The 13,569-nt window shown below is 31.1% G+C and overlaps 1 protein-coding gene across 4 annotated transcripts in view; it reads left to right on the top strand.

Annotated features, from left to right (window-relative positions):
• LOC139520011 (uncharacterized) overlaps nt 1–13,569 on the top strand; it is a 68,982-nt gene that overhangs the window by 14,264 nt on the left and 41,149 nt on the right. For 3 of the 4 annotated variants that reach the window (XM_071312379.1, XM_071312377.1, XM_071312378.1), the window contains exon 4: nt 10,121–10,197. The gene's annotated coding sequence lies outside the window, so the exon portion shown is untranslated. Of the gene's footprint in view, nt 1–2,145; nt 2,249–10,120; nt 10,198–13,569 lie in introns of all 4 variants that reach the window. The other variant, XM_071312380.1, reaches the window with a different exon arrangement.

Here is a 13,569-nt window from a genome sequence, read left to right as displayed (position 1 = left end):
AATGATAATGTGTAAAATAATGTGTTTTCATTTGATATTAAATTATTTAAAAGGAACACTTTTTAAAGTTTTTGCCAGTATTCTGTGAATGAAAGTGCAACAGAGCAATTTAATATGAATGAAAGAAAAATTAATACAATAAATCAAACAGGGCATTTGATACTTAAAAGATTGACTGTAGAGGTGTAAAAAAGATAATCTTAAATTCTGTGATGTCATCTATTTTATTATCCGAAATAAAAAATGCCAGGACAAAGGCACATTGATGGTATCATTTAAGATTTCTTATGCACCCATCTCTTCATCAAAATTTTGAAAAGTTTTATAGGAAGGAAAGATCATCTTGGGACATCTATATATCAACTATTAGATTATGACAATTAATTTTGTCTCGTGTCGTACTGTGGATGATTTAATTACTGTCTGGTGCATGGTGGGATAGATGGGGAAGTTTGACATCAGATAAATAATAGTTTCAACTGGGTATTGGGTTAAAAGATAGCATAACGGGTACCTGTGGAGTGACACAATCTGTTAATCAATTTCTTTAAATGCTTGAAATAAGTAAAAGGACAAATGTGTTTTGTTTAATATAAGTAATATAATTTTTTGGGGCATTTTGATGTGACAACAACCCAATGACAGAAAAAAATTACAGGACACCTTTAGGTCAAAATATGGTCCTCAATGGTAGATTTGATTCTGAATTGAGTCTAGAAAAGCTGTGAATGGATTTAACAATTTAATGAGCTTGTCGTAAAAATATTGAGAGATATTGAGAAAGCCTTTCGTTATGTTGGCCTAGACTCTAGTGACAGGGCCTCGTAGGCCAAGTGGTCTAAGTAGTTCTACTACTTTAATCACTAGCCAGTCAACACTTAGGTTTTGAGTTCGAAAACCCCAATGGACTCCAATCTTATTTGGCTAGGATTGTCAGTTTTTCCATCGAAGGTTTGTAGTTTTCCTCGGGGGACTGTGGCTTCCTCCACCAATAAAAACTGGCCTCCACAAAATAGCCCAAATATGGTGCTCAAGAGTGGCGTTAAAACACCAACAATCAATCTAGTGATAAAAATGTAACTGAGTTCCTATGTTATTGTACTTTTGTTTGTCAAAGTCAGTACGTGAAAGAAGTCATCATTGGCGGAAGTCGAAATAAGATGTTATTAAATATTTGAACAGCTATATATTTTATAAGTCTATCGCCAAAACAGAGCTGACGGTTTAGAAGAATGGCTTACTATATACTTCCGTTCATAAGTGAGCTGGTTTGTACTATAGGGTTTTCAGTTTGGATGTTTGGTTTTGTATTTTATCGAATCGCAGCCTGCCAAATTCCCTTCTAAGTAAATTTCTAGATAAAACTTTACGCATTGACGGATTTGAAAGAATAGAAAAAAACAGAAATTATTGATATAACCTGCTGATTTCAGAATGAGTTGAGAGGACATGGGAATGAAATCTGAGGTTTCTATATCTTTATGCTTTACATAGCATCAAACAGTTTTAACAGCGGTATTTTTTTCATCTTTTTTGTAATAGAAATTCATCAAACCAATAATTGTAATGAATAAAATCCCACAAGGATACAGTTAGTTCATACAGATTTATTGTTTTTATCACATTCATTCATAACATTTCTAAGGTATTTGTTTATTCCTAAAAATAATCCACAAATTACCCTCTGAAGACATTAGTCATGATTAAAAATCTAAAGTGATAAGACCCAAAGGAAAGTTTTTATATTCTACTATGTTCTTTTAATTTATGTATTTCTGCAGATGTGATTGATGATTAAAATAGATAATCTTTTTTTTTAATTGCCCTGTACCATTTATTAATAAAACAAATTAATCAGAACTACATGAGCCTGAAGTGAAATGTTTTGACAAATGTTCATAACTAAGCAATTACAAGACGTTCAGTTTTTCATGTTATTTTTATAAGCCAGGTTTTCAAAATAAAAATACTGGTTATTGATTTTTGGTTGTACAGGGGACAAACATGTAGCTAGGCTGAATGCATCAGTCTGTGCAATAACTTGTGTATATTTCAACCAATGATTTAATAAATTTTGATATGTTTAATACTGATAACAAAATTGAGGTTGAGTTCAATACTGACAATGTTCACTTTTGCATTCAGGAGTTATGGTCCTTGATTTAGTGAATACTAAGCCTGCTGTCTTAACTCAAATAGTTACTGTGCCCCCTTAGTCATAGTCCTACAGAGGAATGTAGCAATCGAAGTAAGTGAAATATAGTGACTGGATTATTCTGGTTAGCATTGAGTCTATAATAATCCGTAAGCTGAAAACTGTTCTACCAATTGTTATCAAATTTTTGATATGGTATTGCTGAAGACAAATTTGAAGTAAAGTTCTATATAAATGATTTCATCTAATGCAGTTCGGGAGTTATGTTCCTTCATTACTGCAACAATGACACTTATAAATGTAATTAAATCGGGAATGTGCCTGTCCCAAGTCAGGAGCCTGTAATTCAGTGGTTGTCATTTGTTAATGTGTTACATATTTGTTTTTCGTTCTATTTTTGTACATAAATTAGGCCATTAGATTTCTTGTTTGAATTGTTTTACATTGTCATTTCGGGGCCTTTTAAAGCTGACTATTCGATATGGGCTTTGCTCATTGTTGAAGGCTGTACAGTGACCTAAAGTTGTTATTTTCTGTGTCATTTTGGTCTTTTGTTGAGAGTTGTGTTATTGGCAATCATACCACATCTTCTTTTATATATTTGCAGTCATTTTGACAATATCTTGTTGATTCTTTATTGATATAATGGCATTGAAATTTAGTCAGAAGATTGAGACAACTTTAAGAATCTTTTTGCATAAGAAAACCAAAAAAATAATCCTTACAATTAAAAAAAATTAAACCATGGGCTCTTCACCAAGTACTGATTTTTTTTATGAATTTGGATAAAAAGTTATCTGTATTTTTCAGTTAATGAGCATATGCAGGTAATGATATAATGTAGGAAGACATATGTTTGTTGTGGAACAGTTAATTAACCACTTACTAAGGTATTGTAGCAGACATTAACACATTGTGTGTTAAACAATAGATCAGCACATTGTTTAGATGAAGAGGAGAAGATAGATTTTGAAACTTACAACAGCTGCTGTTAATGCTTCATTTAACTTGAGAAAAAAACAGTAGGGTGGTTCAACTCTTTAGTAATGATAAATAAGTACATGTATGGTTAAATCATAAAGATCTACTGGTATAATTATAGTTTTTGGATCTTTATACACTAAAATTGCTAAATTAGGACTATATATAATATGATGATGATTATAAAAACCTACTATTATAGATGATATGTGATGGGTCAGGCTTCTTAAATACAATACATGTATAAAAAACTATTAACATGACTATGCGGTATGGGCTTTGCTCATTGTTAAAGGCTGTACGGTGACCTATAGTTGTTAATGTCTGTGTCAATTTGGTCTTTTGTGGATAGTTGTCTCATTGGCAATCATACCACATCTTCTTTTTTATATAATCTTTCCTAGGCCTGTTTCAAATCTTTTTTTAAATTCAGTAAGCTCATTTAAAATCCCGAATCCTTGTTTTGTATAATAATTTGATGGTCTTTGCTTTACACTAAAAAGAGTGTTTGATCTTTCCCAAGTGAACATCAACATGAAAATGTTATTATGAGGCAGTGAAATTGCTTCTGTTATTTGTCTCTCAGCAGTTATGTCTAGTTTATATCATGGTCATTTGGTCAGCTCAAATGTTTGCCTTATTAAATACACATAAAACAGAAATCAAACTCCAAACCAATTTTCTTCTTTACTTGATTGACCTTTATTGATAGATTTTCAAACAGGGGATATAATTGTGACCAGCAAATTGTTAGAAAAGTATGCAGTGTAGTGGAATAAATTATTCTGAGCAACTAATTTAGTCTATTATCTAAATTGATGGAAGTTCCGTTGCATTATTTTGCTTCCATAAGGTAATTTGTACTGTACTTTTTTATTGGTCTATATGTTGTATTAGTTTGCAGTTATTATTGAAACAGTATCTTGTAACATTTTCTTAACAATAATATGTTTTCTTGAAGTTAAAAAATGCATTTATTTTGTTTATGTAGGGTGGGGTGGAGGAGGCAACTGCAATGAAACAATGAGTTGCAACTAGTTTATTAGCAATAAAAATATGAACAGTAAAAAAAAACTCCTGTGTCTCCAGCTAGTAGTCGCTACTAAAAAAAAATGTTTGGTTTTCATTATGGTGATAATAGAATTATAGGTTCTCAAAATAATGAAACAAAGGCAATTGCAATTTTGCTAGATTACTAGAAAATATTATGATGGGATAATCATTTTAAAATTGGATATAGAAGGTTTACTCTATACTTTGAATTGATCATATGTCTTAACAATGCTGAAATGCCTAAAGAAGTGAACAAGTTAAAACAATCCTTTCACACAATCATCATTAACAATTTAGGTTGTATATCATTTTCCTGCCTAAGAACATTACTATAAATAGAACTGAAAAAAACAGATCTCAATAGACAAAATGGGATTAAACGACTGCCTTTGTAAGTTTTGCTCAAAAAGTCAATGTGAGATTTTCTCATCACTTGGTGTTCGTTGTCTTCAACTGGCAACTTTTACAAAATCTCCTTCTACGAAACTAACATACCAAAAGAGAAAATCTTACAGGTTCAGAATGTCTACCAATTGTCAATTTAGGCCTAAACTGTATGAGGACTTCTTATAGATCTTGCCCTATAATGACAAATATTGGACAAATATTGCTAGCTTTTTTTTGCGTTTTACCTTATAAGATAAAAATGAATGGCAAAAGAGATATTGCCCATAAATGATTTTTTTTACCATCTTTTGTGTTGTGAGCAAAAACAAAAGAAGATAGAGAGAAATTTTGTTGTTGTAATGTCTATTGTGCCTACAATGACAGAGAGTGTCCTCTGTTCAATATGTACAAAAACTGAGGTGAGCGACACAGGCTCTTTAGAACCTCTATTTGGTATATACATGTACTCAAATGGATTTTCTTTTTGTCCCCTTTGTTACAACACTTTGACTGAGAAAAAAAATGTGTACTTTTAATAGAACTTTTCAGATGGCATGATGGCCTATTTCTTTTTCTTAGATATGACCATTTGACTTCAAAACAAATTTTTGAAAACTAATTTTATTCTATTGCCATTGATTATTGCAGTTTCCTGTAATTTTTAGCTAATATTTATATGATTACATGTGGAATGGGTAGTTTTAGGTCCTACATTTTGTATAAGTTTCAGTATGTTTGGCCTTTCTGTTGATGGCTATTGTCCTTTTTCTAAATGGTGTCTTATAAGATTTACTTTATTAATTTGTCTTAATGAATTTTAACTTGGACCTGACTGCACCTGCAAATGATTCAATGTCAGAATTGTAAAATATTGGATATTATTTGAATGGAAATTCTAATTTCATATGAGGGATATACTAACAACATTTGAATTATGTGAATCAGTTTCTAAAATTACATCAAGTTTAAAATTCTACAAGCAAATTATTGTTATGCGTTTACTTTTCTGCATTGGCTAGAGGTATAGGGGGAGGGTTGAGATCTCACAAACATGTTTAACCCCACCACATTTTTGCGCCTGTCCCAAGTCAGGAGCTTCTGGCCTTTGTTAGTCTTGTATTATTTTAACTTTTAGTTTCTTTTGTACAATTTGGAGTTTAGTATGGTGTTCATTATCACTGAACTAGTATATATTTGTTTAGGGGCAAGCTAAAGGACGCCTCTGGCTGCGAGAATTTCTTGTTGCATTGAAGACCTGTTGGTGACCTTCTGCTGTTGTCTCTTTGGCACATTCCCCATTTCCATTCTCAATTTTACATTGCACTTGATGTACAAACCAACAAAAACCAAATAAAGCAAACACTGGCTCATTTATAAATGTGATTTAATATTTATTACAAATTCAAACATATGTTATTCATTTCATTTAGATAATACATTTGAGGTAAGAAAGCTATTATGGTGTTGAAATAAGACGTGTTATATTGCAATGAAAGAGACATTACATTGTTGATATAAGTAGTTTACTATTGCATGTACTTACATAAATTGAAGAGTAGTGAGTCCCTTGTCATTATAAAGTTAAGGCCTATAACCTTTGTTGAAAGATTTATTGTGATACAGTGTCAGATTTTGTCATTACAATCCAAAGGTATTCAAATCTTAATAAATGAGATGTTCAACTTGTATCTAAATTCAGTTGTTACAGATAGGCGGCAATGTATCAAGATATTTAAGCAGAGCATCAACCTACTTAGGACAAGGAACTTCATCCATGTAAAATGAGGGCAACTTTGAAGGCCTTTGTTCCCTTTATTTATATTTGTTGTCCATCATCTCTCTGTCTTGAAGTTTCCATTTTTGTCTCTCCTGCAACTGAAGTGGTAGAAATGTGAGAAGATGAAGACATGATCTTTTAATCATTTTACATTAATTGGAACTGAAATGTCAGTAACTGCTAGTATAGTCCTTTGTTTATTAATGTTGTGTTGATCATTGTCATTTGGCTAAAAGTTTCTTCAGGTACCTATTCTAACACCAAACTCAGACTTTTTTCAAACTTATTTTGAATATGCTGTGTGTTTCTTTATTACATTGACTAGAGGAATAGAGGAGGATTCAGAACTAACCAACATGTTTAACCCCACAGCATTTTTGTGCCTGTCCCGAGTTAGGAATCTCTAGCCTTTTTTAGTGTTTTTTTTTAATTTTGGTTTATATGTTTTAATGTTTAGTTTGGCATCCATTTTTCTGAACTAGTATACATTTTTGTTTAGCTACGTGATGCCCACCTGGATTTTCTCCCTGTGTTGAAGACCCATTGGTGGCCTGCTCTTTGGATTGGTTGTTGTTTCTTTGCCACATTCCCTGTTTCACTCTTAATTCTTTATCTGACAGTGATTGCAAGAACAGTGTAAAATATTTGTATTAAGCTTTATATTTTCAAGGTAGACGACCTTGATGCTTCATACCTTGAATACTAGTGTTACAAAGTTTCTGTGGATCATATGTCCTTGATCTTATTTTCAGGGTTCATCAACTGCTAAATAAAATCTTATTTTTTTCACCTAAATTTCTCACTTGTGATGACTATTTGGATAACCACACCTGGTATATGGTATGTTTGCTCATTGTGTTAAGAAAAGTATATGAATGGGATTGCAACCTAATTTGAGGCATGGTTGCATATAATTTATAATGAGAAAAAGATTGATTTTGAGGTCACTTTGTTGAAGGTCAAGGTCAAACCTACTAAAAGTAGACAAAAATGTTTGTAGGGTAGTGGCATCTGGATGTTTTCTGATTATTAAGACAAAGATCTCTATTAACTTTGAAGTCATTTGGTCTAAGGTCAAGGTCACTTTTACTAAAACAGTAAGTGGTTCTTACTTGTCAAATCTTTCCACTAAAATCATAGGACCAACATGACCAAGTAATAAGAAACTAATGTATTATACATGATGACTTTGTTAAATGGCAATAAAAGAAACCTTGTTTAAGGTTGTTAGCTTAGTCGGTTTCAAAACCTTAACTGTTTCAAATTGATAGTATGTAAATAAAGGAACTAGAAAAGCAGAAATAAAGAGTTCCTTTGCTTGTTTTTGAGATACATGAGATATAAGTCATTGAAAATTTGAGGGTAATGATTTTTTCTAGACTTTAACATTGGGCACATTATTTCTTTCAAAAAGAATGAAAATTTTACAAGGATTTTATATTATTTTCAAATATGACTTTTTAAACTATATGTAAAACAATTATGAAAAGAAAAGTAGCGGGCACATTTTTTGACGAACACATGGATAAAACCAGAGGATTCTTTCTGAATATATGGCAAAAACTAAAAACGGAAGACGAGCCAACATCCTTAATTGTTAAAAAATGATTTTGAAGAACAATTTCACTAAATTTTGATTTTTAACTGTCTTCTTGCAATCAAATTATTTCATTGGTAGTGTTTGTATTGCTCAATTTTCATATTTTATTTTGTTTTGTATGGACTATTTTGGTCTTATTTTATTGTCTATTGATTAGTAGCTGTCAACTAATTATTTTTTATTTCTCTAGACTGCTCTTTTCCTCCCAATTATTTTCCCCCTGAGAGGTTGGCAGTTGCAGTAGTTTCAGTACAAACTGTTTAGGTATATTAATGATATTGCAAACAATAACATTCAGTTAAATTCTTCTGAAAATAACCTACATAGCATGTAATTTTTCATAATATGTTTTAAGAGGAAGCTGTTATGGCATCACATAAATAACTGACAATCAGTAGGGAGGGACAATGAAAAGGAGGAAGATTTACAACATCTATTATAATACAGTTATTCATGAAATTGTTGAAATATCAGATGAAATAAATAGCCCCGTCAAGTATCTATTTATCATGATTATAAAAGATAAGATTATTACGTTTAACAAGATTTTCCTATTAGATAGTTTCTGCATAACTTTCTAATCAACGGATGACCCTCAGATGCAAGTTAGATTGACAACTGGGTAGATCTGTTTTAGTAGTCTAAAACTTAAAAACTTATGTTTCCCCAGTCATTGCAGTAAAGAAAAGATCTAACAAACATATGTATTATAGTAGGGGAAAGGTGTTGTCATGGTAACTAGAATATAATAATAATAATAATAATTCTTTATTTAAAGAGGGTTACACAGTTAGCTGTAACACTAATCTTCCCTGAGGCCCTCATGAAATACAATGTAATATACATGTTATAACAAACAAACAATTTACAAATAGTCAAACAAACACATACATGTAAGAAAAATCAAATAGAAATATATTACAAATGTTTAAGACATGAGAATATTAACTGTTTTCATTATGTTTAACAATTAATGATGACAAAAATAATATGAATGTCAAGATCTAGCTCCTGTCCTACTTGACCGAAACTACTGTCCGGTTACTCCTTAAACAAGTTATTGCCCCTCAATGTTTTTACTTTCACCAATTTCATGCAATTTGGCTATTATCTTTGATTTATTATGCTCTTCAACTTCATACTTTATTTGCCCTTTTTATCTTTTTTGATTCCAGTGCCACTGATGGAGTCTTTTTGTAGAGGCATATAATTTGCAGGTCTGGCTTACAAAATTGTAATCCTAGTATCTACAATAAGTGTATGAATAACTGTAATTGTTTGAAATTGTCAACTGCTTAGGCGGCAACCATTTGATTTTCTGGGGGGGGGCTATGTTTTTTTTTTCTGGACAAATTTTTTTTTCGCCTGCGGCGAAAAACAATCTATTTTTTTCGCCACAAGTCGAAAACAATTTTTTTCTTTCAATTTTAGCATTACATATAGTGGCAGCTGAGGGTGAAACAAACAAATTTTTTTTCTCAAATTTTGAGTTTTTTGAGAAAACCGTAGTAGATAGAATGAACAGCAGAAGATCTTCAAATAATTGGCACCTGTAGCCGAAATTGTCAGTTAATCACTCCTTTTAGGAATTTTTGTCCTTGAATGACCAATATTCATCCATTTCTTTATAGGAGTTATTGCCCTTGAAAGACAATTTAATCTCAGAATATGTCAACATGACAGAAATTATAAGTAGTTGTATTTATTTTATACATAAGTACCAGGCCTGTCAAAGAATAGTTTCTTGATAAATCCCCTTTCATCTTCCAAGATTCCTTGCTTCACCTATCCTCATAGTCAGGGTATTCCCTAGAATTTTGAAGACTATTAAATAGATATGCAGTAGTGAAAATCTTCTCGATCTTGCATTTTGTATTCAACATATTTGAAGTGTATATATAAATTAGATAAACCTAAAAGATTTTTCAAAGAATAAGTAAGTAAATTCTTTTGTGGAGTTTTTTTACCTTTCTTGTGGCCAACTGTTTGTTTTGACATATATCTTTTTAATTACAGTTGCAAGAGAAAACAAATTGCACAAGAAATTTCCCAAATACATTGAATAGTTTGTTTTGAAGAGTAATGCCAGGCGATACTCATACATTTTAGATTGCATACCTAGGATTTTATAATTAGTGGTATAAATTTGATCTTTTCTTTGTTTTAGACAGTAGACAAATGACCAGACTTATATTTCTACTCAAGACCTGGCCAATGATTGATGAAATCATTACAAAACAACAGGTAAACTGCTACAAACTGTTGATCTCTTGTACAGAAACATTTTTTAACTTGTCTAGAATCTTGTTAACAATTATCACCTACTGTGGCCACCCACACCTTTAAAATTAGGGGAGGATTTGATTAATTAAAATCCAGTGCAGTATTGGTCATGTGTGTTCTTTAAGAGTCCGAGTGTGAAGTTATAAATATCCGTTTAAAGCACCTGGCATTATCATGCCACCAGAAAGCATATTCTTAGGATTTTTTTGGCTGAAAATATCTTCAACAGAAATCATGTTTATATTAAGGGATTCAATTGATGTTTTTTCTTGGGATGTTTTTATTAAAATTGAGTGAAAAGTAAAGATTGGTTTATTCCAACTTTATTGGCTTAGGCATTAAAGGATAAGCCAAAAAAGCCAACAGATTTTGGAATATTTACATTTTCAGATAAATAAAATACCAGTTGAATATAATATTGGTTCTTCAAAAATTACGATTTATACAGTGTAGTTAACTTCTTACTGCCTCTGATAATGACTAATTACATATACTATCTCTTTTGTAAATATGTGTGAAGAGAAACCTCCCAGGAAATACATGCACTTTACATAAGACTTGAGGATATTATCACTCACACCTTGACTGACAAATCATCCTATTATACAGTTAATGAGTAGGTGTCCTTAAAACAATACTAGTAAGTTAGACAAGAACCTTGTCAAATTATTTATTTTGGATTGATACTTAGACAGGGGGCTGGTAGCATTTTACAGGCTCTGAGGCTCTGAGTCATAAATTTTATTCTGTATAAATATTTTAAGAAATTCCTTATCAAGTTTTTTTTTTTAAAAGATGAAAAAGGATCATTACATATCATTACATTTTAAAACCTTCAGTAAACAATATATACAATTTTCATGTTTCACAAAAACAAGAGAAGATAAAAATCAAATTGTAAAAACAGTATTTATACGATAAAAATATTCAGGAATTTTGTCTTCAGTAAATATATTGTATGATCATCATGTGGAGCCTATATATACATGGACACTAAACCTTTCCTGTAGTACAGACTGACTGACTACTGACTTGTTACTACTTTAGGTGCAGTTTTATTGGAAATTAGTGAAGTTATTAATGCCTCTATAATCAAAATACGTTCTGGCATTGTCTGGTCAATCGGCACTTTTATAATGTTATGACAAGATATTTAAATTTTGAACTTTTGAAACTGTATGAATAAATATTTTTATGGTTAATGGGTACAGTTTATATTATTATTGTAAATTTTTTGTCCAGCTTAAAGTGATTTTTTGGCAATGTTTGTAAACTGAGTGCCAAATTATACAGCTTTTAGTCTGAGATCTCTTCAGGATATGGATGTATGAAGGCAATGTTTTGAAAATAAAACGAAAATAAAACAATAGCATTTATGTATAAAGTCTGTTTTAAATAAACTGTAAAATGGTTACTGATGTTAGCATTTAAAATATGAGTCAAGAATTGAGGGCATGAAATGTGTTGTGGCCTTTGACAAATCATAATTTCAGACCTACGTAGCCTAACACAGACTTAGTTTAATTTTTTGGTTTTCTTGAATGGTTTTTGTCAATTTTACATTAGCTTTAAGAGTTTCTCTATTTTCTTACTTTATTTCATTTTGTTTGATTAGTTATTTTCTTTGTATTTTCAATACAAACACTCAGATCTAACTTGATGAACCTGATTTTAAAAGATTTATACAGAATAAGGTGTTGTCCTTGCCTTGTGGTAGACAAATTGCTGTGGTTAGATAGGATATTTGATCATTACTTCATGATGATTTAATTATTTTATTGTCTAAGGTGTTTCATTGAAATCTGCCAGAGGAAAAAAGTATAGGCCGGTATGATTCAAAACTGTAAAAACTTGATCATGTACATAAATGGTTGCATTGAATACATCTCATTTATATCTTCTTTTCTATCACCTTCAGTGTTCGTCTTTAAAAACAAAGGTTTAAAAAGTTCACATGGAATCTTTATGGACAGTCTTGAGAGAGAAAAAGAACTTGTAGGACGTATCTGAGTGAGTGAGTTCTAGGTGTTTTGTGTATGATGATATCAATATTATAAGTTCATGTAAGTAAAAATAAAAGTTAAATCCTGTTCTTTCTTTTTGTTGTTTAGGGGGTCGGGAGGGAGTCCTAACTGATTATGACAAGGATGCTAGATACGATTCATTTCTTTTGTATGTATCTTCAAAAGAGTTTATGAATATGACTGTCTTAGTGTTAACACAATGTGTATGTAAATAATTTGCAGTTTTGCCTTTGCTCCTTCATGGCAGTACTTCAGTAAACCATAAGAGACCAGTTAATATAAAACAGTTCGAAGTTTTATGCTGTGGAAATATCATGGTAACTCAAGAATTTGAATGTATTGTTTCCATCTTAGTATAGAGTATTAAACACTATTTTTAGTAGGTATTCAGAATTTCATCAGTTTAATCAAAAATTACACCAACTTTATTATATATTTCAATACCAGTAATTAAGTTAGACAAATTTGTTAGATCATTTGTAATTAATCCATAAAAATGTAAGTATCAGGAAACAAGAAAGGTGTAATTACCTGAATTAGTATTAAAGATGTAATTTGTTTGAACTCATCTAAAAACTATAAATTATGTTAGATCACAAGTGCCAATTTTTGTAATAGATTTACACAGATGTAGGCAATTAGTGGAAAAATCTACCACCTGTTATGAGGAAACAAAAATTCTGCAATAAGTTGCTGCAATTTGTTAAAACAGTTGTTTTATCTCGGACATACTATTTTTTTGTACCAGATTTGCTTTGTATAATGTTTTTCGTCATACTGATTATTTCATAACTAATAATTTATGTGTTCTGTACTTGGATAGATTGCTGTCAGAAATGCAAAACATACGGTGGTCTATAGTTGTTAACTTCTGTGTCATCTGGTCTCTTGTGAAAAGTTTTCTCCATGGCAATCACACCCCATTTTCTTTTTTATAAGTATGTATATTAGCCCTTGTGAGGTTAAAGGGAGAGAAAAGCTGAATCTTGACTCAGATACAATTGAATGTATACATCATGTTGGTGACCTTCTGCTGTTGTCTGTTCTATGGTCAGGTTGTTGTCTCTTTTACACATTCCCCATTTCCATTCTCTATATTATCATAACAATCACATTTCTAATTTGTTACTGGTACCTCTACTTGTTTTACTGGAGTTCTTTTCTTTTTTAAATAAACATTGAATCAAGATGTAGTCTTCTGAAAATTAGTAAAATGCTGACTTATTCTCTACATTAAAGGGTGTTGATTGTGTATAGTTGAATGATTCTGTTTAATTTTTCTACAACATTTATAGACTTGGGATAATTT

Source organism: Mytilus edulis, chromosome 4 (assembly GCF_963676685.1).
Source record: "Mytilus edulis chromosome 4, xbMytEdul2.2, whole genome shotgun sequence".
NCBI lineage: Eukaryota > Metazoa > Mollusca > Bivalvia > Mytilida > Mytilidae > Mytilus > Mytilus edulis.
This window is presented reverse-complemented; position numbering and strand designations above follow the sequence as displayed.